The sequence below is a fragment of the Aquarana catesbeiana genome, linkage group LG01 (assembly GCF_042186555.1).
Source record: "Aquarana catesbeiana isolate 2022-GZ linkage group LG01, ASM4218655v1, whole genome shotgun sequence".
NCBI lineage: Eukaryota > Metazoa > Chordata > Amphibia > Anura > Ranidae > Aquarana > Aquarana catesbeiana.
Genome location: NC_133324.1, coordinates 604,244,556 through 604,269,579, shown reverse-complemented (window position 1 = coordinate 604,269,579; position 25,024 = coordinate 604,244,556). Strand labels below are relative to the sequence as shown.

At 43.0% G+C, this 25,024-nt stretch overlaps 1 protein-coding gene across 2 annotated transcripts in view; it reads left to right on the top strand.

The window, feature by feature from the left end:
* Positions 1 to 333: 333 nt before the first annotated feature.
* The window catches only part of RFX2 (regulatory factor X2), an 88,697-nt gene continuing 64,006 nt past the window's right edge, over positions 334 to 25,024 (top strand). Inside the window, exon 1 of one of the 2 annotated variants that reach the window (XM_073599026.1) lies at positions 334 to 648. The gene's annotated coding sequence lies outside the window, so the exon portion shown is untranslated. The remainder of the gene's footprint in view (positions 649 to 25,024) is intronic. The other variant, XM_073599036.1, reaches the window with a different exon arrangement.

Genomic DNA, 25,024 nt, shown 5'->3' with positions numbered 1-25,024 from the left:
GAGCTACAAAACGCTGAGGTATGAAAGGGGTCTGTGAAAGTTATGAGGTAAACCACACAGCCTGTCCACCGAGTGATAGCCAAGAACGTCACACCCAACCCCTCTCCCCACAGGGCCTATTAGAACAAGCCTGGAGGATTACCCTCACCAGTCACTTCCCAAACGGCGCGGAACGACACAATAATTCGGCGCTTCGGCTTGCACGGAGTTTGGCGGTTACCCTAGTAACCGCCCTTCCCCCACCCCCAGCCAATCGCCGCTGCGCGCCACAGCCGGCGCCGAGACCGAAGCCCCGCCCTTCTTCCGTGTCAAGGAGAACTGATACCGAGAGCAGGGTGAGCGTCGGGAGGGGCGCCCCCCCCTTTTTTTTAACTGGCTCGCCGCTATTTGACGAACGTCTTGTCGTCACGTCCCGAGGAGCCAATGGGGAGGCAACGGGAGGGAAAAGTGGGCAGGGGAAAAGGCGTGGGTGACGTCAGAGGGAGAGGATAGCAACTGTTGCCTCGAGACCCCCGGCGCCATAGTGACTGTAGCCGTGGAGACTGTTACTTGCCAACCGGAGACACACGATCAGCAGTGGCCGGAGGAGCAGCCCGGAGACCGCGGGGCCCACAACTTTCACATCAGCAGGCATCCAGCCGGACGCAGGTGAAGCGCTCACCCGTACAGCCCAGCCTGCCACAAGGTTGGGAGGGCAAGGGAAGTAGATGGGAGCAATGGAGTACTCGGCCGCTTTCTGTCTATTAAACCTTCCTGCCGCCGGATGTCCTATCCAATCATCTCTACACATATACACATCGCTCATTACCACACACATACACACAAACACACACAGACAACAGCAGCTGCTTCCACTTAGCCATGGCCTGGACATCAACCAATAGGTAGAGGGCAACTTTTATAGCGCTGCTAAAGTTTAGTGGTTGCCATAGCAGCGACTATATCTGTTTATATTGGGTTCAGATCTCAGGGGGGCATCCCACCTACCAGACCCCCTTCTCAGGGTCACCCTGACATCACTCCCTTTCCAATGTGTACTGGACTTGTCAAGACCTGATTGTACAATCCCCTCCATACACGGTACAATCGCCTTTAAGATCACCATACCCTTTACAATCTGATGGTACAATCGCCTTTAAGATCGCCATACACTTTACAATCTGATGGTACAGTCCCCTTTAAGATCACCATACACGGTACAGTCACCTTTAAGATTACCATACACTTTACAATCTGATTGTACAATCCCCTTTAAGATCACCATACACGGTACAATCACCTTTAAGATCACCATACACTTTACAATCTGTACAATCCCCTTTTAGATCTGCAAACAGCTACATCATTTAAGGGCCTTCCTGGTTAGATACAAATCGATCATCTAGGATAGGTATGTCTTTGCTTTTGGTAAATCTAAAGTTCATTGTAGAAAGGTTGTATGGTGACCCTAAAGCTGGATACACACCATCCAACTTTTGTTGTTTGATTTCCTTTAGATTAATGGCCCGTACACACGATCCGAATATGGTAGGAAAACGGTCGTCCGAGGAAGGATTTTATGATATTCGGATCGTGTGTACACTACTTTCGACAGCCGATCACGACCGTTCATCCGATATTATTAGATCGGACATACCCGATAATTTTCCTCGTGTGATTCCAGATCGTACGATTTTCGTTTAGTCAGCATAGTTGTCGTCTGAAAATACAAATACATTACAACACATGACATCACTTACGTTTTTTTTTTTTTTTTGTCTGTCGTTCGAGAATTTTCGTGACTTTATTTAGCTATTCTATTTCAACTTGCGACTATTAAGCGAGAACGGTCTTCGATCTGTCCTACGATATTCAGATCGTGTGTACGGGCCATTAGACCCCATACACGCTATACAACTTTTTGTTGTCAGATTTCCTTTAGATTTACCAAAACCATGTAGTACAAGGGCCTACCTGATTGCTTACAAATTGAAACTCTTAAGGTTTGACCTCATATTATATGGTTAAGGAAAACAAATCTACAGAAAATTGTATAGTGTGTTATGGGGCTTTAGTACCAGGGCCTGCCTGATTGCATCCAAATTTGAAAGTGTTTAGGTTTGACCTCATGTTTTATGGTTTTGGTAAATCTAAAGAAAATTGTATAGTGTGTATCCAGCTTTAGATCTACCAACAGCTATGTAGTGCAAGGGTCTTCCTGATTGGATACGAATGGAATAGAATGTTTAGGTTTGATTTTGTATTACGTAGTTTTTGGAAACGAAGGCTCCGTTAACACTACTGCGATTTCAGAAGCGACTTGAGCCGCACAGAATCGTATGGGAATGGAAAGCGCCCGTTCACATCAATGCAACTCCGCATGGCATAATTTTGGTAAAGGTTCCTTGACTACTTTTGATTTAGATTTTGGCCCAATAGAATATACAAACCACCAGTTGCACTACATAATCGCGCTATAAATTGGATTGCAACAGTGCGACCTGAACCTAAAGGGAACAGTACAGAGAGTGTCCATTCAGATTACATAGTGTATGGGCAGCCTTAGGCCCCTTTCACACTTGTACGACAAGTCGTTCCCCATGATTTCCAGTGACGACCATTCATATTAGTACAACTTCCAGTTGTGCCGACTTCAAAGTAGTCCCTGCACTACTTTGGTCCAACTTTGATGCCGCGTTACACAGGCATTCCCTGAAATCGCGCAACCTTGAAGTCACAGTAGTGTGAAAGGGGCCTAAGGCTGACCATACATCTTCTGGTCTAATTGTATTGTCGCTGCAGAGTCTTCTCTAGATGTAAAATGATGTAATATGTATACAATCATAACCAGTTCAGTATTTATCCAATGTGCTGGTCCTTGCATTTTATAGTTGGTGGTAGAGCTATAAGGGATTGTACAATCAAATTGTGTAGTGTATGGTCACCAATCTCCTTTTAGATCTGCCATCAGCTGATGCAATGAATTTTCTGTAAATGCAATGGATTGTTTGGTTTATCCTCCCATTACATAGTTTTGTTAAATCTAAAAAAAAAAAAAAAGTGTGTGTGTGTGTATGTGTGTATATGTATATGTGTATATATATATATATATATATATATATATATATATATATATATATATATATATATATATATATTCATTCTGATGGCACAGTTTCTTGTAGACCTACCAGCAAGTACATAGATTCTCCTTTTACATAGTTTTGGTGTATTGAAAGTTGACTGTATGGATAGATTGTAATGTAAATGGTAGGATGAATAGTGAATCCCATCACTCATTTCAATGGTCCCTGTTCACATCTGGACGTTCTGTCGACTGAAGCAAAACGCCTGAAGCTCAAAGTACATGAGCTTCTTTTTAGGCAGATTACAGGCGTTCTACTGCTTTTCACATTTGGTGAACTCTGGACCTCCAAAAACGCCCTAAAAAAAAATGCCTGAAAATGATACGTGTGAATGCAGCCCAGTAGCGGCTGGTGCTCAAACTTTTGGGCTGGGGGGGCGCAAACAAACTGAAAAATTCTGAAAAAAAGCCATCAATTGCAGCCTCACTGTGCCCATCAAACACCACCACTGTGCCATCACAGCACTTTCCTCTCGGTGGGGAAGCAGGTGACTGCAGCGAGCAATGTCCTCGATGTCTTCTTCTCCCGTCTTCTCCTATGATTGGACGCCTGATAGGCGTCCAGTCACAGCACCTGTCGTTTCAGCCAATCAGGTGATGGGTAACAGACCCGAGCACCTGATTGACGGAGAGGCAGGTCCGTGTTAGGAAAGCAAATATTAATTTGCTTTTCTAACACAGCAGGGTGAACTGCAAGCGCCAAGCATGGCGCTCACTGTTTACCTTTTTTGACGTCTATTAGAGCCTATGGTTCTAATCAGGTGCTTCAAAAACACCCCCCCGCCGCTGTAATTCAGGCGCCCGAAAAGGGGGTGGCAGTGGCGGCCATGGATAGATTCATGCAATGCACTAATCGATCAGTGATAGAGAGGGGGTGGCTGGAGAGAGGGGGTGGCGCCCGTGCGCCCTTATGGACGCACCGCCACAGATGCAGCCTCTAAGAGGTTTTTCACCCTGTTTGAAAAATTAAGTCAGGAGCTAAAAATACTGTAGCTGCTGACTTTTAATTGAAAAGTGGTTGTAAACCTTTACATATACCCAGTGAAGGGACTATCCTCAGGTGATACAGAAATGAAACCAATCCTCCTACATAAGTTGTACCTGTTTATCTGCAGTCTTCTTTTCTCTACATTTATTCAAAGTGCTGAATTTATAGGTTTTGTCTGTGGTGTCAGAAAAAAGGGGCGAAGAGCTGAAGTTACACTCTGCAGAGCTCAGAGAGCTCACTGGAGGGAAGGGACCCACCACACACACAGGAACAGAGCTGAGGCTGTCAATCAGCTGGAGGTCCCGCCCCTGTCACCTTTTTTCTTTTGGTGTCAGGAAAACAGAAGTGATTCATGCTGATAGCAGAGGAACGATACAGCAGACAGAAATGACGCTTATATCTCTTAATTGAGACAATTGCACACTATAGACGGCTATGCTTTGTTCATATGTCATGTCTAAAGTTTACAACCAATTTAAGGACGCTTACCTGTCCAAGGATCCAGTGTCCCCCCCAGGCTGGTTCTTCCCTGGTCTTCAGGATCCCCAGCAGTGGCATGTTAACTGTGGGAGGGCAGTTGCGACTCCTTACAGCTTCACAGCCGGCTTCCCACTGCGCATGAGCTGTGTGAATGGTGCCACAGCCTTCAAGGACCTGTGATGTGTCCCAGAAGGTTGCACGTGGGGGGGCTGGAGAACCTTTGGTAGTCGTCTAGGCCAGTGATGGCAAACCTTGGCACTCCAGATGCCTTGAAACTACATTTCCCATGATGCTCAACTACACTGCAGAGTGCATGAGCATCATGGGAAATGTAGTTCCAAAACATCTGGGATGTCAAGGTTTGCCGTCACTAGCCTAGGCAATCCATCCGAAAGTGGGAGTGGGTACCTGTCAAAACCAGGTACTTGCCTCCTCCCCCCCCCAAAAAAAGTTCCTTAGGAGGGGGAAGGAAGGAATTAGGCGGAACTTCCCATTCAGAGTGAAGTTCTGCTTTAATAATGTCTGTGACTGCATGTGGTGCAGTAAAGAAGCCTTGGGGCTTATTTACAATAGTGGCAGCTCTCTAAAGAGTGGCCCGTCAAATGGCCCACTTTTCAGGGGGCACTCTAAAGGCAGTGGAGAGGATTTGTTTTGCCTCCTCACTGCTTCTTTTATACCCTAAAAGACCAAACTGCTGTGCTGCAGCCTTGTGCATTGCATGCGGTTGTGAGGTTGTTGCGTCACGGTCCTATTTATGTAACGGGGCTCTCTTCCGGCAGGCGGCTGCTGAACGTGCTATGGGGGTCATTTTTGCTAAGCGTTGATCCCACGTCATGTTCCCTAGTATGGCTGCCTTAGCAGTTGGGGAGGGTAAAAATGCAGCTTGTTTTTACTGACCCCCCCCAGCCACAGGTGTAAATGAGGCCTGAAGGGGGGAGTACAGCACTCTGATGCAGTCACTTTGTACTGACAGGAGCCATGCAGGGTAAAGTTCATAGGAGCAGAAATCGGACACGTCCCGCAGTACATCATATTGTTGTATTTTTCTGCCATCCGAATGAGCAGATGTCATCTTATTTCTCACACCTGTTCCATTCAGCTGGGAGCTCACTATGACCAAGAGCTTTCCGGTAGTCGCAAATTTCCCGGGCATCCCCTTGAAATTTGTTTATAGTAATTTGGGAGCGATCGTCTCTGTTTTATCCATCTAATCTTTCTGTCCTCTTGGTTTCATGTTGAGGGTGTGTATTGATAGTACTATATTATTATTTATATGTTTAGCACAATCCCCTGGCCCCCCCCTCCCCCCCCTTTTTTTTTTTTTTTGTAACTTCCTGGCGTCATCCTGTGTTTTCCACAGCCTCTTTAGATCGACAAGCGAGGGTTGTTTATTTTTGTTGCCCTTGGATACATCACAACTCGGCTTTGCTATGTGCATTGGCAACATCTGAGCTGTATTGTAGCGATAGCAGGAAGCGAGAACTCAGCCCAAGCTCTTTTGGTTCACAATAAAGTCATCTATTTGTTATAAGATTGTGATGGCATCGGAGCAGTTTTTAAATAACAGCTCTGTGAGGGTCTCGTCCTTCCTAGATCCGATGCAATAAGATTCCTTTAGCCGTTGTATTCATATAGCGCGTAATATAATTTAAAATGGTGTAACAAAGAAGCTTTCCAATTTTTAAAGCGGAACTAAATCCATTACTTTGTTTCCAAAAGCAGTTACATTTAGGGCATGCAGTAAATAACTTAACTTAAAGGGCAACTGTCAGTTACTAACTGAACTGTCAAGCCATCAAAAGGCTTGTGTCATAACTGATCAATGTGCAGCACCATGGCAACTGCAGATCAAACAGAGGCTAAGATGGCGACGTTCACATCTGGCATTTTGGGATCTCGGACAGTATCGCTGCCGTTCTGCTTGCAATCCCAAAGCGCACTGCAGTAGTGGCAAAACGCCCCATGCATGTTTGGGTGTCGTTTATTGTCAATGGTACCTAAACACGGTGCGGTTTTGGCGCGATTGTCGTGCGGCATTGTGCAAAGCTTGTCGCCGAAAAGAAGCTCCTGCTCCTTTTTAGGGGGCAAAAAGCTTTGCGCAGTGCTGTTTGCCGCGTGACTTAGCACAGCAAAACTGCACCACATTTAGGTGAGATTGAAAATCAATGGCACCCAACACACATGGTGTGTTTTGCCACTATTGATTGCCGTGCGACTTGGAATCGTAGGCAGATTCGCAGCGTTTCTGCCCAAGATCCCAAAACGCCAGATATGATAGTAGGGATTAGTTCCACTTTGAATGGGGTGGTTGCATTTGTTCTTTTTTTAGATTTTAGGCCCCTTTCAGACAGGCAGACTTCACCTGCAAATCTGCCTGCTCGGCGAGGAACCTGTCCGCTAATCCCCACTGAGCAGGCCAAAGACAGGTCCGTGTCTTCTCCGCTTATGCAGAGTGGTGACACACAGCCCGCTCTCCTCTATGGGAGGTCGGATGGAAACGGACCGTCTGTTTCCATCAGTCACCCAATCTGATCCGCCAGATGGATGATGGGGAACGGATCCCCATCTGTCTGTCTGTATTTAATGGACAGGCGGATTGAATCGGCGGGTGTCAATGAACACATGTCCTTTGACATTCGCCGCTCCTTAGAGGATGATCCGATCGAGTCCACCTAAAAAGTGACAGTTAAAACCGATCAGGCCACCCTGATGGAAGGGGCTTTTCATTTTCACCTATTTTTCAACTTCCTTTTAACTTGTCTTGTAAAAGTCGCAATTAGAGGTTTAGAAAGACCATTTAACACTGACAGGGGAGCTTACAATAATCAGTATTTATGTAAAGCCTTTATCCCAAAAGGGGGAAAAAAACAGCTGTAACTGCTTATGAAGGAGCTTTCATTTATTAGTCAAGTCCTTTCTAAATCTGCTAGCATGTCCAACACTACCCTCTCCCCAGATTGATAATGCTGCTGACCAAACTTGTCTCTGTCGCTTTTCCATCCAGAGTCGAGACACCTTAAGGCCGGCCATACACGGAGTGAAGTTCTTTCCTGCAACACAGGCAGTGTTGATGGGGGAATCCCTCCTTCCGAGCCATTGTCTTCTGGCTGGGGAAGCCATCCCCACCGGGAGAATACAGTGGTTATCGCTAGCGCCAATATAACAGCTCCTAGAGATAATCGCAAGAGAATCTGGTAGGTTGGTTGTACCCAAGTTGATCAATCAATTTGTTACATTCAGCCTACCCATTAATGGTTCCAATCTTGGCCGGTTCCTGCTGAACCGTATATGGCCGGCCTAAGACAGGGAGTGTTACTGGCCAGATCACCAAGTGAAAATAAAGGATAAAAAGGATAAAAAAGGTAAACTAATGCAGCCACCATATTTAATGATTGTTAAGCTGCAATATTACTTTTTTATTTTGGGTTTTATAACACAAAAGCGGAAAACTTTTATCATACCCATTGGAGAGAAAAATACAAGGCAGACCCATGGTTGTAGCCTTGACCATGTTCTATATAATGCAGGAAAACAGTTGACTGTAATTTTGTCTTCTGATCCGAATGATCTTAGTGGAAATGCTTGTTCATATATTCCTCTTGTGAGATAAAAAGGTAGGTTGGGTAGATTGGCCAAGAGTAAATATCTTTGGCACGTAAGCTGTGTGTTAACTACAAATCCCATGGTGACTGGAGACTTGCCTGTAGCTGTCTGTCTTGCGGTGCCTCATGAAACTAGTAGTTCCACAACTGCTGGAGTGCCAAAGTTGCCTATCCCTGGGCTAACTGGTGCCACAGTTAACAAAGTGGTCATTTTATATCCCTTTGGGCAGTGAACACTCTCTGCATTATCTTGTTGTGATGCAAAGTTACCCCAAGTGACATTGTTCTTGTGGTGTTGCTATGGAAACTGCAGCCAGCATTTGTGTCATTGTGTAAATCTCATGGGTCAAGCCTGGTACTCCCTCACCACATATGTTATTGGTGTCACTCATGATAGGTTTTTCATAGGAATTTCACGGTGCAAAGCCAACTCCCCTGTTGCAGGTTGGAAAACTAAATCCACTGTCAAATTTAAGTTCCTCTGTCTGTATTTATTTTCAGTAGCAGGCTTATGCAACCCATGGATTATGCAATTTTCTTTTAAGTGCAGGAAGGAAAATACCTCGCCCCCCCACCCCCCATTAACACATTCAGTGTTAATAAGGGAATCCCTCCCTCTGCACTATTGTATTCTGACAGCATGAGGTTACCCCGCTGTCAGAAAACGATGATCATCGCTGGTGGCTATGGCCATCGGCAGTGATTGCACAAGAAAAGCCTGACAGGCTGGTTGTACTGAAGTTGATTTGATGGCTCGGCTTCAGTACAACCTGCCTGCCCATAGATGGATCAAAATTCGCCCGGTTCTTGCTAAACCAGATGGATTTTCATCCGTTTATGGCCAGCCTTAATATCTGAGATTGCCATTGCCCACCTCTCATTTTGAAAGTGTTGATTCCCTGGCTGACATGCTTATGCATTCCCTTTTTTGAGACCTCTTTTACACCATGTGCAGAGATATGTCTTTGCAAGGGCACAAAGAAATCGGCTGTTTTCTATGTGTCTTGTTCACACCACAACACTAGTGTCTTGTGCATATTTTACTTTCAACAACCCGAAAATGTATAGCAATGCTTGTACAAGGCGTTTGTGAATCAAATTGATTACAGCCAAACATAACCTAGGTAACTATCATTTTTAGATGGAGACCAGGAATGGCAGCTTGTGTGCTTTTCAAAACTAGCACATAATGGTTTGATGAAATATCTGGCCAAAAGTCTTGTGTGGACTGCAGGGTCTTAAGCCACGTACACACGATAGGATTTTCCAACTGGAATTGTGTGATGACAGGCTGTTGGCGGAGAATCTGACCGTGTGTACTGTCCATCGGACAATTGTTGTCGGATTTTCCGAGCATGTGTACAAAAGTCCAAAGTACAAACACGCATCCTCGGAAGCAAGGATGAGCCGGAAGCAGTCGTTCTTGTAAACTAGCGTTCATATTGGAAAATTAACATTTATGACGTGGCAAATTATGAAATTTCAAAATGCAGCGCACAATTCTCTTCTTTAATGGGATAATAATGAAGCTGCTTTGCTGGTGATACTGATGGAGTTATTGCAAACTAATTTTCAAAGGCTTTCTTTTTCTAGTGATATCAAGAATAATATTATGCTTGTTTTTTTTTTTGGTGCAAGTTACCACAACACCATTATCCTGTAGTTTTTAAGCTCAAAGATACAACTATGTTGGTGTCCCTTGTTAATTTTACATTGTATTTTTTTTTTTTTTTTTTTTTTATGTAACTGCCCACTCCCAAACTGTCATTTGAAGTAAAACACATAGCCAAGTATTATTGTACACAATTTTTTTAATGTGAAAACAAATAAAATTAGACATGTTATCTGCCAATAGACCTTAACAAAAAAGTGCATCCAAAAATATAGAAAATATATCAAATCATTTATTATTCAACCAAAAAATAAAATAAAAGCCACATGCATGTGTCCTGCTCCTTAATATAGGGGGTCAACAATGCCAAGTGTTAGTGAAAGCAGGGGTCCGTCATTCGGAGATAATCCTGAAAATTATCCGGATTATTCTCCTGGAGCTCCCGCAGCAAAGGCATATGACATAATTGGTCACCATTAATAAATCAAACAATTTTTGGTCCAAGAAATCCTCTTCCTTCTGTTCCTGAACTGGACTTGGGGGGTAGGGGGGAAGCAATAACTCCAAGGCATAAAAAAAAAAAAAAAAAACACGTTCTCTCCTCCAATTCCGCAACATGTCTGGTTGACGAACGGAAACAAAATGAAAAGCGCAAATCAACACTCGCCAAACTTCTGTTAATTTCGTGTTAGTAGAAGGAGCCCAAAGGGTGAGCCGAAAAAACACGTAGTACATCACTACATTCGTGTTTGTTGGCCGACAATTCCTTGACGTTTGTATGCAAGACAAAATCCAGGCACACCCCTTCGGACAAGAGTCTGAGGTTTTGTCTGTGGAAAATCCGATTGTGTGTGTGTGTACGAGGCTTTACACAAAGGACACAGGTTTTCTCAAGTAAGGCTCCAATACCCATACCATAAGCAGCTCTCATTCTGTAAACTGGTTTGAGCTATTTTTGGTCTTTGGTGTTTTATAAATGGCTAGGTTACATTTTAATCCTTTCAAAAAGTTGCATCAAGACATCCATTCTTTTGAGCTGTCTTTCTCAATAATTTAGGAAGGTTGGTTGATACTACAAAATTGTAGAGTGCTAGACTCCGATTGAGAAAAGCTGATGGGAATGCTTATTCAAAAAGACAGTTTCTTGTGAGAAAAGCTGCTGGACTGGATAGAGCCCACAAACTTGGTCAGCGGTCCAAGGCGAAGAGTTGAAAGGATGGTAGAAAGGAAAGGGTTAAAAATGTGGTCAACAGTCCAGGTAAATGTGGCTTAGCAGATAGGTTTTCTTTTGGCTCTCTCTCTTCCCTACTGTCCTTGCTATAGCAATGTAAATGTGTAGTTCTTGAGCAAAACTTCTTTTGTCTGTATGTGAAATAACCTATTGCACATTGGAAGTGCTTAAAGTATTACTAAACCCACAACAGTAAAATCAGTGTGTATATGCAGTAAAGCATGCTCGTTATACCCACTGTGGAACCTAAGGGGTTAATACTCTGCATTGTGTAAAAGGCTGTTTGACCCTGTCTTTTCTGATCCTCCCCTTCATTTACTGTCTCCAATCCATCTGCTGATAGTACAGAGCCTTGGAGGCTTGGAGGCACTCTGCACATGCTCAGTTTGGTGTGAATTGCTAGAGGTGTGTGGTGTGTGCGTGGTGTTTTTTTTTTTTTTTTTTTTTTTTTTCTTGGGAGAGTGCATGTTATTGGCACAGGACCAATCAGCACTGTCCCAGACAGAGGGTCAGGGGTCATGCATCCTCATAGTACAGTCAGAGTAGAATGAAAAATCCTCCTACAAGCTATACCCAGACAATCATAGAAGTCAGAAGACTGCTATATACTGTTGATGAGAAAAGGTATTTAGCAGTTTATAGTTACTAAAATATTTGCATTTCCATGTTCTTGTATTGTTGGAGACCAGATATAGTGAATGCAGGGTCCTAGGTTTAGTAACACTTTAACCACTTCTGCTCCGGAAGGTTTTACCCCCTTCCTGACCAGGCCACTTTTTGCAATACGGCACTGAGTTACTTTAACTCACAGTTGTGCGGTTATTTGACGACGTACCCTAATGAAATGTATGTCCGTCCTTCTTTTTTTTTTTTTTTTTTTCCCCGCTGTCAAATCTCTCTTCGGTCGCAGATGTTCTCGGAGTGTAAACTCATTTTTACAAAAAATTTTTAAAAAAGTAAATCAACATTCATTGGTGTCCTTGGACCGCAGGTTCGAAAGCCCTGGTGTAACCCTTTCCTTTTGGTAAAATAGCATCTAGTGTAAATTCTCAGTCCCATGTATGCAATACCCTGAGATCCCCGATATGCCTATCTGCCAAGAAAGTAGCTATTGGACATTGAGGTTTGCCACCACTTGACCAGGGATTTGCAGGAAAGGGTAAGCCAGCTCTTGAAAATGTAGAGATGAACCTTTTTGGAGTGTCATGGTGGACTAGTGATGTAAGACAAGGGTATATGCTGGTACCTTGGTGTTGCCCGCATTACATTTCAGCTATTCTAATACACGGCTGTACAAATTGAGAGTTAGAGGATAAAGATCCTTTGAAGTCTGACACTTACTATCTTGTCAACTGTTTGGCTTATCATACTGTCTCCTGATTTGCTAAAAATATCAAATCCCAGGGCCCTCTACAGGAAGTCCCCGAGTTACGAACACAATAGGGACTGTAGGTTTGTTCATAAGTCGCAGCACTGCATTTGTAAGTGTAACTTCCAGTCTGGACACTGCATTCGTGAGTGTAACGTGCATGGATGTGGGGTGTTCCGGGCGCTTGTTATGTTATCTGGGGCTCTTCTGGCCATGCAATACATGTAGTACTGCAGTATGGGATGTGCCTGGGGGTATCCAGGACCAGAGTGGAGCACAAGTGACCGGCATTTGAGGCCGTTTGTAACTCGGGGACTGCCTGTAGTTGTTTATTATCCTCTTAACTACAGTGCTAGGTTATTAGTGTAAAGGGCAGCTCCTCTGACTTTAGGTGACCTCTAGCCCTCTAAATCTGATGTTTAAAGTCTTTGGCACTCCAGCCAACTAATGTGTGTTGTTGTGCGACTCCCTTACAACCTCAATTATCCCTTTAGAGTTATTCTCGCCAAGGAGCACAGCTAGCAGATCCCTGAACTTCTGTTGGTCTGCAGGTAGAATGGTGGTTGACACCTCCTACCCTAGTTTTAGATATAGTACTTATTCAGAGGTAGGTAAAAATGCTTATGAACAATTGATGAAGGTTTCTCAGGAAAAGGGACAGGTTGATGAAACGTTTCATACCCAAAGGAAATGGTAGGGAACACCACACATATGTTTAATCTTTTAACATTTCTGTTGATGGCCGTGGCTCGATGCAAAACCTTGCTCTGGATACTGATAGCACAGAGGCCGAAAACAGGACGAGCTGGAATAGAACGGTCCCTCTGGAACTGTCAGGGCTGCATAATGACAGTGCAATAACTACAGCTGTCTGCAATTATTTCCCTCTGTCAGGCTCAGTGCCTTGTTAGGAGCCATGACCTAGTGGCAGTGGAGTCTGTGTAGAGTAAAATCTGACACTTCCGGAACTACTTAGGCCCTCATGCACACAGGACTTTTTGGCAGCTGCTTTTAGGGTCATTTAGCGTATGTGTTAGCCCATGTGTCCATTTACACATACAATTTTAGAGGAGTTTGGAGGCATAAGCGTTTAGAGATGCTGAAAAAAAAAAAAAAAAGGCCTGTGCGTCCTGGAGCAGAGGCGGTTTTTCTGTAAAAACGTTAAACGCACCTAAACACGGCTAAGCCTAGGTTCAAATTGGAGCAATTTGTAATGCGATTTGAGAGATCTAATCGAATGACAAGTCACAGCCTATTGGAGGCAATGGCACTGTTCCAATTAGTGCGACACTGATTTTTGCGGCGCCACACAGATTTGCAAAGTTTCTGTACTACTTTTGCCGATTTCAGGTGCGACTTCAATAGACATCTGTGCATGAAGCCACACAGATGTCTATTAAGTAGCACCTGAAATGGTGCTGACCTTGCTACTTTGAAATTGCGCTACGTCAAGTGAAGTAGCGCAATTTCAGAGTAGCATCAATGTGAGCCAGGGCTAAAAGCTTGCTACAGCGTTTAGGCGCGTTTGGTGTTTTATAGGCATTTTTACATGACAAAATAGCAAGGGGAGTGTTTTTATGTAACGTGCAAAGACGCTCATAAACATTATTCAACACTGATTAAAAGCACGTTTTGTGCACTGCTTTTTCCTGACAGCAGCGCTGGTTGTTTTTTTTTTTTTTTTTTTTTTTTTTTTTCACGTCCTGTGTGCAGGAAGCCCATTTCCTATCCACTTTGCAGTGCGCCTAACTAATCAGAAGGAAAAAAAAAAATGAACACACAGTTGTGTATTTCTTTTTTACACTGTTCAATAAAGCATTCAAAGTTGGGTGTGTAACATTTGACAGACTTTATTTAACCACTTCCCACCCAAGGCCGTCATATGACGTCCTGGACTTTGAGTGGAGATATCTGAATGGTGCCTGTTCAGCCGCTGGATTGTTTTTACAGGTGTCGGGAGGGGACGTCCCCCCTCCCTCCGACATCTGGTGCTTCTACCGGCTCACCCATGCCAGTGCTGAAGAAGGAATCTGCCGGCAGCTGAAGTTTACCATAGAGAATACCGGGGACCAGATGATCCCTGGCAGTCTGGCCCAGGTGCGACGTTATGATGTCATGTCCAGATCTGCAGATGTAAACACTGCTGGCTGGAAAGGTCGAGATCATTTTTTATTTTTTTTTATTTTTTTTATCTCCTTCTTTCCTGCCTAGAGGAGAGATCTGGGGTTTTATAGAACAGACATCTCTCCCATAAAGAGGACCTGTCATGCCCTATTCCTTGTAATAGGAATAAAAGTGATTAAAAAAAAAAAAAAAAATTTAAAGGGAAAGTGTAAAAAAAAAAATAAAATAAACAATAAAGAAAAAAATTTAAAGTCCACCAATCATACGCATTTGTATGTCGCACTCAAATATGTAAACGGCGTTCAGACCACACATGTGAGGTATCGCTGAGAACGTTAGAGCGAGAGCAACAATTCTATCCAGAGATCTCCTCTGTAACGCTAAGCTGGTAACCTGTAAAAAATGTTAAAACGTCACCTATGGAGATTTAAGTACCGAAGTTTGGCGCCATTCCACTAGTGTGCGCAATTTTAAAGTGTAACATGTTTGGTATCTATTTACTCGACGTAACATTTTTCACGTTATACAAAAAAAGTGGCTAACTTTAGTGTTTGTTTTTTAATTAATTAATGAAACGTTTATTTTTTATTTTTAAAGTGTTTGAAAAATTGCTGTGCAAATACCGTGTGACATAAAAAGTTGCAATGACCGCCATTTTATTCCATAGGGTCTCCGAAATAAAAGCATATATAATGTTTGGGAGTTCTGAGTAATTTTCTAGCAAAAAGATGATGATTTTTACATGTAGGCAAGGAGTGCCAGAATAGGCCTGGTATGGAAAATTTAAAGAGGATGGCCATACACAGAGCAAATTTCTTTCCTGCAACCACTTTCTCGCCCCCTACCAGCCTAATTGTGTACACAAACTCATTTTGAATGGGCTGAAATTGTGATAGAAAACACCAAAAGTAGTGCATTTCCTACTTTTATAACACGCACAGAAACCAGATCACACGGTAGGTACTACTGCACCATGCGATCAGGTGCAGGCAAATGCAATCTGTGTTTAGGGTGTTGTTAAGTCAACACTGGCACCCACTGCCAATCAAGTGTAGTGTGTTTTGAACGCAATGCGGGAAATTCACATGGAGTGTGGGTTTCTCGCACTAATTGCATAGAAATTATTTGCAGTTAGAGGTTCTAAATTCTAAAGGTGTGTTTTTTTGTTTTTTACCTAAATTGCATTCTCTGCATTAAGAGAAGTATGGGGGGGGGAAAATGTCAGAATCGTACTTGCCTAGGTGGATGCAGCATCACTCGGTTCTCAGTGCTCCCTCTCAGCCGGGTGCCCGTCCAGGCATGTGGGTGGATCCTGACCATATGGTCACGATCTTTCCCCAGCCTGGACTGGCCCTGTGATGTCAGCCGACAGCAGGCTTCGGCCTGCTGTCAGCTTAAAATGGGTCACAGGAGTGCGGAATGAACTGCACCCTGTCATCCACAGGAGAAGTACAGCCACACGAGCTTGGGCTGTACTTCTCCTTAAGGTAAAAACCTTTTCGTTGTCTGTTCTCCCCCCCAACACTTACCTGACTCATCCATTGATCCAGCGCTGTGCCCGGCTGCAGGTCTTCTCTTTCCTCTCTGCTCTCACAGGTTTTGCTGAGAGTGGCAGGAGCCATTGGCTCCAGCAGCTGTCAGTCAAATCCTGCGAGGAGGAAGCTGGGGGCCGAGACACGCGCAGCGTGGCCATCGATGCACATGTACCCCCATTGCTATGGGGTACACACAGCAGAGGAGGATCAGAGAGCACTGGTGGGGGACCCCAGAAGAGGCTTTAAGGGGCTGCTCTGTGGAAAACCCTTGCACAGAGCAGGTACATATAAACATGTGTATTTAATTAAAAAAAATAGACTTTACAACTGTTTTAAATGAAGACCAGCACTAAAAGGGCCTATCTGGCATCATCTAAAGTCCCGCCTGTAAGCATGTATGGCTAAATACTAATTATTTAATTATATAGAAAAGTCTCCTCTGTGCTCCTCTCTGATTTAGGTTCACTTTGCTGCTAAGGCATTATTTTCCCCTGAGATCATGTCAAAACACCACTATTTGCCATCCTATGTTCCAGTAAGACTGACCACTCCAGACACGGAATGGCATTTGGTGGAGCTTGGCCCTAAAGTCATGGAAAAGTCCTATTAACCAAGTAAAATCGGAGAGGCACACAGATGTTTTCTGTATAATAGACTGGAATCACGCTTTGCGTTGTCAAAATGCACGCAATTTTGTTCTTCTTTATCATGCGTTGTGGCATGTATTTTCCTGCATCGTGCAGTGATTCAAATTCCTCTTGTCACATTAGGCTGGTTATCAGCCATTCCGACACCTTTTTTTCATACTGGTAATCCATGATGGTCATGCTTTTATATGTGTGTGTTATGTGTTTTTGTTTTGTTTTTTTTTTTGTTTTTTGTTTTTTCTATAGCTTGGGGACTTTTTTTTTTTTTTTTCAGTACTCCTGAGTCTATATTTAATATTTTACATTAAGGCTGTGTAGAAGTATGGCAACTCTAAATTTGGCTTGACCATAAATACAAGTAGGGCGGCTCAAGCATGTGAATGCCTTCTGCAAAGTGCACAGCGTATATCAATTTGCAGCTCTGTAATAAGACCGTTGTGTCATTTCAGTTGGTAGACCAGGTCTATCCCATCACTACTGCTTGGCAAGGTTTATTGTCAGAAACAACTGTGAACATAATCAGCTCTATGTCCCATCAGTAAGGCCCCTTTCACATGGGCACCTCCATGGAACAGAATCCGCTTGCTCTTTGGGGGATCACTCTGCTGAGCAGACGGATGATGGGTCCATCTCCGCTCTGCACAATGAGTGGAGACGGACCTGTCACCTGCCTGCTCAGCGGGGATCAGCAGATACAGTCCAGCTCTCCTCTATGGGGAAATTGGGTAAAAAGGGACCGCCTATCCATTTTCATTCGATCGCATCCAATCTGATCCCCCAGACGAATGGAAAATGGGACCACCATCCGTCTGGATTTTGTGGACAGGATCGGATAGCAGCAGCCGCAGCCGCAGATGTTGGCGCACATCCATTGCTCCATAGGGGAGACTGGAGGGTCCGATCAGGTCCGCCTAAAAACTAACAGGTGGACCTGCATTCACACCAGCCTACATGCCAGTGTTAATTTTGACGTCAAATTTTCATTTAGTTTTAGTCATAGCCTTTTGTCTAAAATGCCTTTTTTTTTTTTTTTTTTTTTTTTTTTTGTTTTAATCGTATTTTAGTCATCTGACTTGTTTTAGTCCTATTTAAATGTACAGTACATTGGAGTCGGCCGAAATCTAATGGGTGTAGTCAAAGTGGATGTAAAACCAAAAAAAATATATATTTTTTTTTTTTTTGATGTCATAATGTAGAGCAGGGATATGCAATTAGCGGACCTCCAGCTGTTGCAAAACTACATGTCCCATCATGCCTCTGCCTCTGTGTCATGCTTGTGGCTGTCCGAGTCTTGCTATGCCTCATGGAACTTGTAGTTCTGCAACAGCTGGAGGTCCGCTAAATGCATATCCCTGATGTAGAGTATAAGATTTCCTATCATTTGAGCCCAGTCTTGCCACACAGAGTTAATCCAGCTCTGAGCAATCCTCTTTTATTCTTCAGTGAGATAAATCTTGACAAACGGAGAAAAACTTTGTCAAATCCTCCCCCTTGCTGTGAGTGACAGGTGATTTACATATCTTGTGCACTAGCCTAAGACACAGGCATTATTTTTTAATTCCCACCCCCACTCCTTTCTTCAGCAGCTCTGCAAGGATTGGCTGTTCCACACCTCAGCATGATTTGGCATGCTGAAGTCATGTGGTTACTTTCCTGTCTTTTCACTGGATGTTAGAGATCATAGCAGAAGTTCAGTGTAAGAAATACACAGGAGAAAATGCATATTGACAAGGGGAGTGTAGAGGTGGGCGGGGAGTCTACTGACATCACGACTCCACCCACCGAGCTCCAGACAACAGACCCACCCACAGAATATGCAGTTTTCCGGGTCTAATAACAGACAGAGGAGAGACATTTGACAGGTAAAGATACATGCAGGAGGCATGTATATCCTTATAGATAACCCCTATGGCAGTAGTTTAGAAAGGATGACATTGGGTTTACATCCACTTTAAATTGTAATGCATGTCTCTAGAATTACCAAACTCATTATTTACCTCCTGGAGTAAAAATGTAATAACATGTTGTTATTAAGCCTGGGTTCACGCTGCTACGATCTCAGAGATCGCATGTGATTCGCACCTGCACTGCAGGTGTCGCTCAAATGCGATCTCTGAGCAATGCAAGTTCAGCCATACAGTTGTATGGCTGAAGTCGCATTGGATTCACACAGAAAATAGTGCAGGGACTTGTTTTTCCCCGCACTAGAATCGGATCGCATGGGTGTTCTCACCTATGCGATCCGATTCCCGCGCTGTGAACTAAACTTGGGGTGTCAATAACTTTGTTAATGACACCTGAAGTGGTTCGCACAAGGCTGTGTGAACTGCCTGCGGGAGAGGAGCGATGCAAGAACTGGTAACAAACTTGCTGATAGTACCGATATTGCTTCCAGTGGTTGTACCGGGGTGATGCCTGCAGCTTTTATTGTCAAAGCTTGAAGTGTTACTAAACTCAGGACCCTGCATTCACTATATCTGGTCTCCCACAGTACATCGAACATGGAAATGCAATGGTTTTAGTAAATTGCTAAATACCTTATCACATCAGCAGTATATAGCAGTCTTGTGACTTCTATCAGTGTCCTGGTTAAAGCTTGTAGGAGGAGTTTTCATTCTACTATGACTGTCCTATGAGGCTGCAGGATCCCTGACCCTCTGTCTGGACAGTGCTGATCATATGCACCCTCCCAAAAAGGGGAAAAAAAACTCTCTGGCAATATACACCAAACTGGGCATGTGCAGAGTGACTCCAAAGGTTGTCTTATCAGGAGATGGTTGGGGGCCAGTGGAAGAAGGGGAGGATCAGAGACAATGGGATCAAACAGCCTTTTTACATAACACGGAGGATTAACCCCTTAGGTTCCACAGTGGGTATAACAAGCATGCTTTACTGCATATGCAGACTGATTTTACTGTTGTGGGTTTAGTAACCCTTTATTTGAAGAAGCTGATTGGCTACCATGCACAGCTGCATCAGATTTTGCACTCCACTCTCCGGTTAAATCAACCCCATAGTGCGAATGGGAGCTTAGGGTGATGTCAAAGGGAAAAACAAATTGCATACTTTTTATTTTAATCACAAGATTATTTTTCTTGAGCTAAAGATTGCTCTGCCTATGTGAGTCACATGACAGACGGAACACCCACCCTTGTCCAGTTTGAATCTGTCAGGCGCGTAGCTTCGCGGGATACAGTTGCAGGATTTTTGTTATTTTTCGTCATTAACAAAAAAAAAAAAAAAAAAAATGCTAAATCGTATGTTTGTTTGTCTTTATCATTTCTGTCTGGTGAGTGGTGTTTTTTAATTTTTTTTTTTTTTTTTCCCATAAATATCTAGATTTTAAACACTGGAACGCTTTTTTATTTTATTATAAAAAAAAAAAAAAAAAAAGAAATAAATATGTGATGACCTATTCAGACCCTGAAAGGGTTAAGGTCTATGCGGGCAGATATTTGTTTTTCTCGAAGATACAAGCTATAAACCTCCTCCGCGCCACCTGTATCCTAATGCCTCCAGGCGCTATTTAAAATACGCCGGCATCACTGTGTTTTCATATTTAACTCTGGTCTCCATGGTTCCCATTCTAAACACAAGGGGACTTCCCGTGTATATCACTGAGCAGAGACACCTACTGGTTAGAGTAACACGCTTGTATTCGGCATCACTTCACTCCCCCTTCAACATATTTAACTTCTAAATCCGACCGTGGAATTTTTTTTGCCTGACAAAGAGGCGAGCGCGTTTTTAAATCTGACTCCCTGCTGTCTGTTTGCAGCGGCATCCCAGCAGTTTTGTATTTTTGATGGTTGTTTGGAGTTTTTGATGGTTGTTTGGTGTGTGGAGTAAATGTTATTAAAGGGCCCAATATGTTTAAATTCTACAATGGGTGAAACCTATGTTGATAAAAGTTTGCGCTGTCTTTTTCTTCCTTTTTGAAGACATTGGGATAATGTGAAATACATTTTTTGCAGTATTCTATAGTCAATATGACCGCCTTCCTTTTTTTTTTTTGTGGCCTAAATTAATGTAATATATATCTATAGCTATATCGATCCTTTAATACTGTGGGTTTAGTTGATCTGTCTATATCGATCCTTTAATACTGTGGGTTTAGTTGAGGCTTTGTACCATGTGAGCTGCACGATTCTGGATAAAATGGGAATCACAATTTTTTTGTTTAGTTTAATGATCACAATTCATGGCGTAACATCTTTCACATTCTACAAAAAATTGGGCTAACTTTACTGTTGTGGTTTTTTTTTTTTTTTTTTTTTTTTTTTTTTTTTATTCAGTGAAGTGTATTCTTTTTTCCCCCCCAAAAATATTGCTTTTTAAAGACCACTGCACAAATGCAGTGTGACATAAAATATTGCAACGACCGCTGTTTTGGGGGTTCTAAGTAATTTTCTAGAGAAAAATCACTGATTTTATAGCGAAGTTCCACCTAAAAGTGTAACTTCCACTTATTTGCTCCCCCCTACTCCGGTGCCACATTTGGCACCTTTCAAGGGGGAGGGGGCAACGGGTACCCGTTCTTGGCAGGTCCCTCTCCCTACTTCCGGAGATGGTGCTGCAGCGTGGTCCCACAGAAGTTTCGGCTCCTCCTTCTTCCACCGCGGGGCCAATTAAATTAGAAAGAGCAGCGCGCTTCGCGCATGTGCAGTAGGGAACCATCTGAAGCCGAAAGGCTTCAGGTAATCTGATAGCTGCTGCTATCAGAACATAGTAGGAGCTGCTGGAGATTCATCCATCCTTGCTGTATTATATATCCCTTTTTTTTTTTTTTTTTTTTTTTTTTTTTACCAATGATGGGGTCCTATGGACTGCCCAAGAAAAAAAGTACATTCATGGGGTACGACTTCAAGAGCATTATGTCATTGCAGTGGACTTATGGAAGGGTACACAGATGCAAATAAATGCTTTCAGTGGGCCTTTAAACCTTTAAAGAGCACTTGCAAGCAAAAGATAAAACCAACTGGTGAACTTGATGTCATGCAAAAAGTCCACTCCACTTCAGAGTTATGTACCCTCATAGAGCTTCTCTCATGTTCAGTGACGCAGTGCTTCCTGACTCGTGTTCATTATAACACTATCTCCCTTTAACTGGTGGTTAGGAAAAAATGTTGGTACTGATTCATCATATGTTATAGTGAGAAGCCTACAGTGGTTGTGTTTGGAGAATACATTTCCTGCATTACAAACAGAAGAAGCCTCACTATGTTCTTTAGCTGACACAACCCTCTAGGATCCAAAATGCAAATATCACTTAATCTTCTACTTTTTGGTCTTGTAGAAGCAGAGATCCAGTATATGACAGTTGTGCTCTAAGTAACACCCACAAATAAGGTATCCAAGTGAAGGTAAATTGGGTATCTGGCGCTCCAGGAGGCAATGCTCTTAGTTTGTAATAATCTACATTTGATTAGTCAGTCTTTAGGTAAAAACAAAGTTGAACCACGATAAGGGGGTGATTTTAAAAAGAGGCAGCCATCCTCAGTGTGTCCAGCAATTCTGCAAAACACATAAACAAAACGGGGGGGGGGGGTTGGGGGGCACCTCTAAGTGTAGTATTAAAACCATATCATTTATTGCACAAGGTTAAAAACACTTACAAGATATAAGTGGGAGTAATGCTCATCATAAGTATGTACCAGCAGGGGGTGGGAGGAAGGGGTCAGGACTGTCTCTGTGGAATGAAAGACTACTCGCTCTGAGCGCACAGCTCCTTCTACTGGCCACATTCCACATCATTTCCTCTTCCGCTTCAAGCTGGACAGCATGGAGCTGACTACTTCCTGGTTTTCCTGAATGTACAGCTATTCAGCACAACATCACACCAGAACCTTTCCCAGGTACCCGGATCGTGCGAGGAGCCTATGGGAAGCAGTAGAACTGCCAGGACTACATACTTATGATGAGCATGATTCCCACTTATATCTTGTAAGTGTTTTTAATCTTGTGCAATAAATGATACTGTTTTAATACTACACTTAGAGAGGCTCCCCCCCCCCCCCTTGTTTCGTTTTACAAATAAGGTATCTGTGTGGGGAAGAGCAGGTAAAGACACATTTGTATGCATGAAAATGATAGAGGATGTGACTCAAATGCATACAAGGAATTTGGACATACATTTCTGAACAACTAATTTTGCAAGCATTATGGCACTTTCCCTTAAACAAAAGTGACCATGACTATGGTGGATTGGTACATTGCACGTATGCTTTTTTTTTTTTTTTTTTTTTTTTTTTTTTTTTTTAAAGGTTTTTATTTGCCAAACAATTATACATCATATTAGCAAAATATAATAGACAAAGGTATACATGTTACAGTCCAGAATGTATTCAAAAGCAGATCACATTGCACGTATGCTTAGGTGAAACCCATAGGGCCCATTCAGACATGTTCATTTTTGCACTTTGTGTTACTATGTGTTGTCACACGTTAACACATGTCCATTTTTTTTGGTCCATACAGAAAGAATATATTTGCACATCACATTGCAAACGGGCGTTTAGGATTTAAACCACTGAGAAGATGGGGTGTTTTTCACTGCATGTATATCTAAAGCTCCAATTTTCAGTTTTGACTGAGATGTTCATTTAAAAGAAACCTGACCTAAGTAAATCGTGAAGGTTGCTATTGATGGCATTTTCTTCTAAAATTGCTAGTCATGTTGACCCCCTCACTCCAATATCATTGATCTGGAGAAAAGAAGCAGAACAAGAATGAACTTTTTCTGACTTAATCGTTCTGGGTCAGTGAACCAGAAAGTGCTGAAGAGAGTTGGTAAGGGTAACGGCCACTCGACTAACATTTTAGGAGGTCTGCAGTGGTAAGTTCACTATTTCTGACATGACAGGTCAACTTTGAAAGTTTTTGGTTGGACTCCTTGATACTTGTTTCTAGTGTTGTTCTCAATGTGTGCTGACAGTCAGTACTGACGGCGCGCATTGATACACGATGCCTCCTCTGTAGTTCCGGCTCCTGTGAACTCAGAGAGGGGCACCAGGAGTAGTGCAGAGAGCAGTGAAGGAGGAGGTCTTCCAGTGGCAGTGCTGATCAGACTGTGGGAGGGAGCACAGAGCTTGAGCACATGGATGGATAAGGAGGTGAGATCCAATAATGTGTCTGTGTCAGAGCATTGTATGTATAATGCAGCGGTTTGATCCAGGGGGCAGAGAGCCAACGCATTATATGTATAAGGCATCAGTGTGATTGGGGGGTGGGAGGCAGAGAGCCAGAGCATTGTGTGTGTGTGTGTGTGTATATATAAAAGGCAGCAGTGTGATCCAGAGGGAGGGGGCGGAGAGCTGGAGCATTGTGTGCATAAGGCATGTAAATTTCGGGGTCCACGGGATTCAAAATTGAGTTTCGTGCTCCGTGATGTCTGAAAGGTTGATAACTACTGCCTTAGAAGCTGCCAAAGTATTTGTAATATTGCTGAGTTGCTATTGTATTTTACTCCTCTGACACTGCACACCCAAGAAGATCACTGATCTACTCTTGGTTCAACTTTACTACTTGGTGAATCCCCTTCAATAGCGGTGATTTTGCTTATTCATTGTATAGTGAGCTGTCTGGCCAGGATGGATCACAAGACTTTGCTAAGCAAAATAGTTTTTCATATTTCCGCATATTAAGAAGAGTCTGTGTGAAGCAGACTGAACAGAAGTAGTCTTGACTACTTTCAGGTTTATCTCCGTGTTCTCTGATTGCCATTGAGCAATAACAAGTTACAGATATAAGCTAAGCTTATCCAAGCTTTCTAAACTGTTGTGATGCACCTCATCAGGTCAATGGATGTGGAGTTGCAAGACAAACTGTAGAACCATATGCTGTGTAGTCACATAAAATTGTCATCCTTTATTCTTTTCAGGATCTAATAGGGATGTAACTACAGGGTATTTTCCCAGGCCACTGCATTATGACACCTATCTATACATCAAATATTTATTGTAACACAATCCATCTTTTTGCATTATTTAGTACTGACCGTATTCTGCATTGCCTCCCATAGATGTGGTTTTAGCAGTTTTTATTTTTTATTTTTTGGGGGTTGATGGGCATGCGATATCATTGGTGTGCATCAAAATATACATGTATATGCTGTTGAAATCTGAGTATACACACATGGGTTGTATGAGTGTTTGCCAAGTTATCTCTTACTATGGCTCAGCAAAAGTGTGTAAAATTCTTGAATAGACTGAGCTAGCAGTGGGATGAACCGTTCCCAATGGGTGTTATAGCTGCCAATCACGTTTTGTCTTTGGCTCCAGCGGCAAATCACACTGAAGCATATGGTTGGCTTT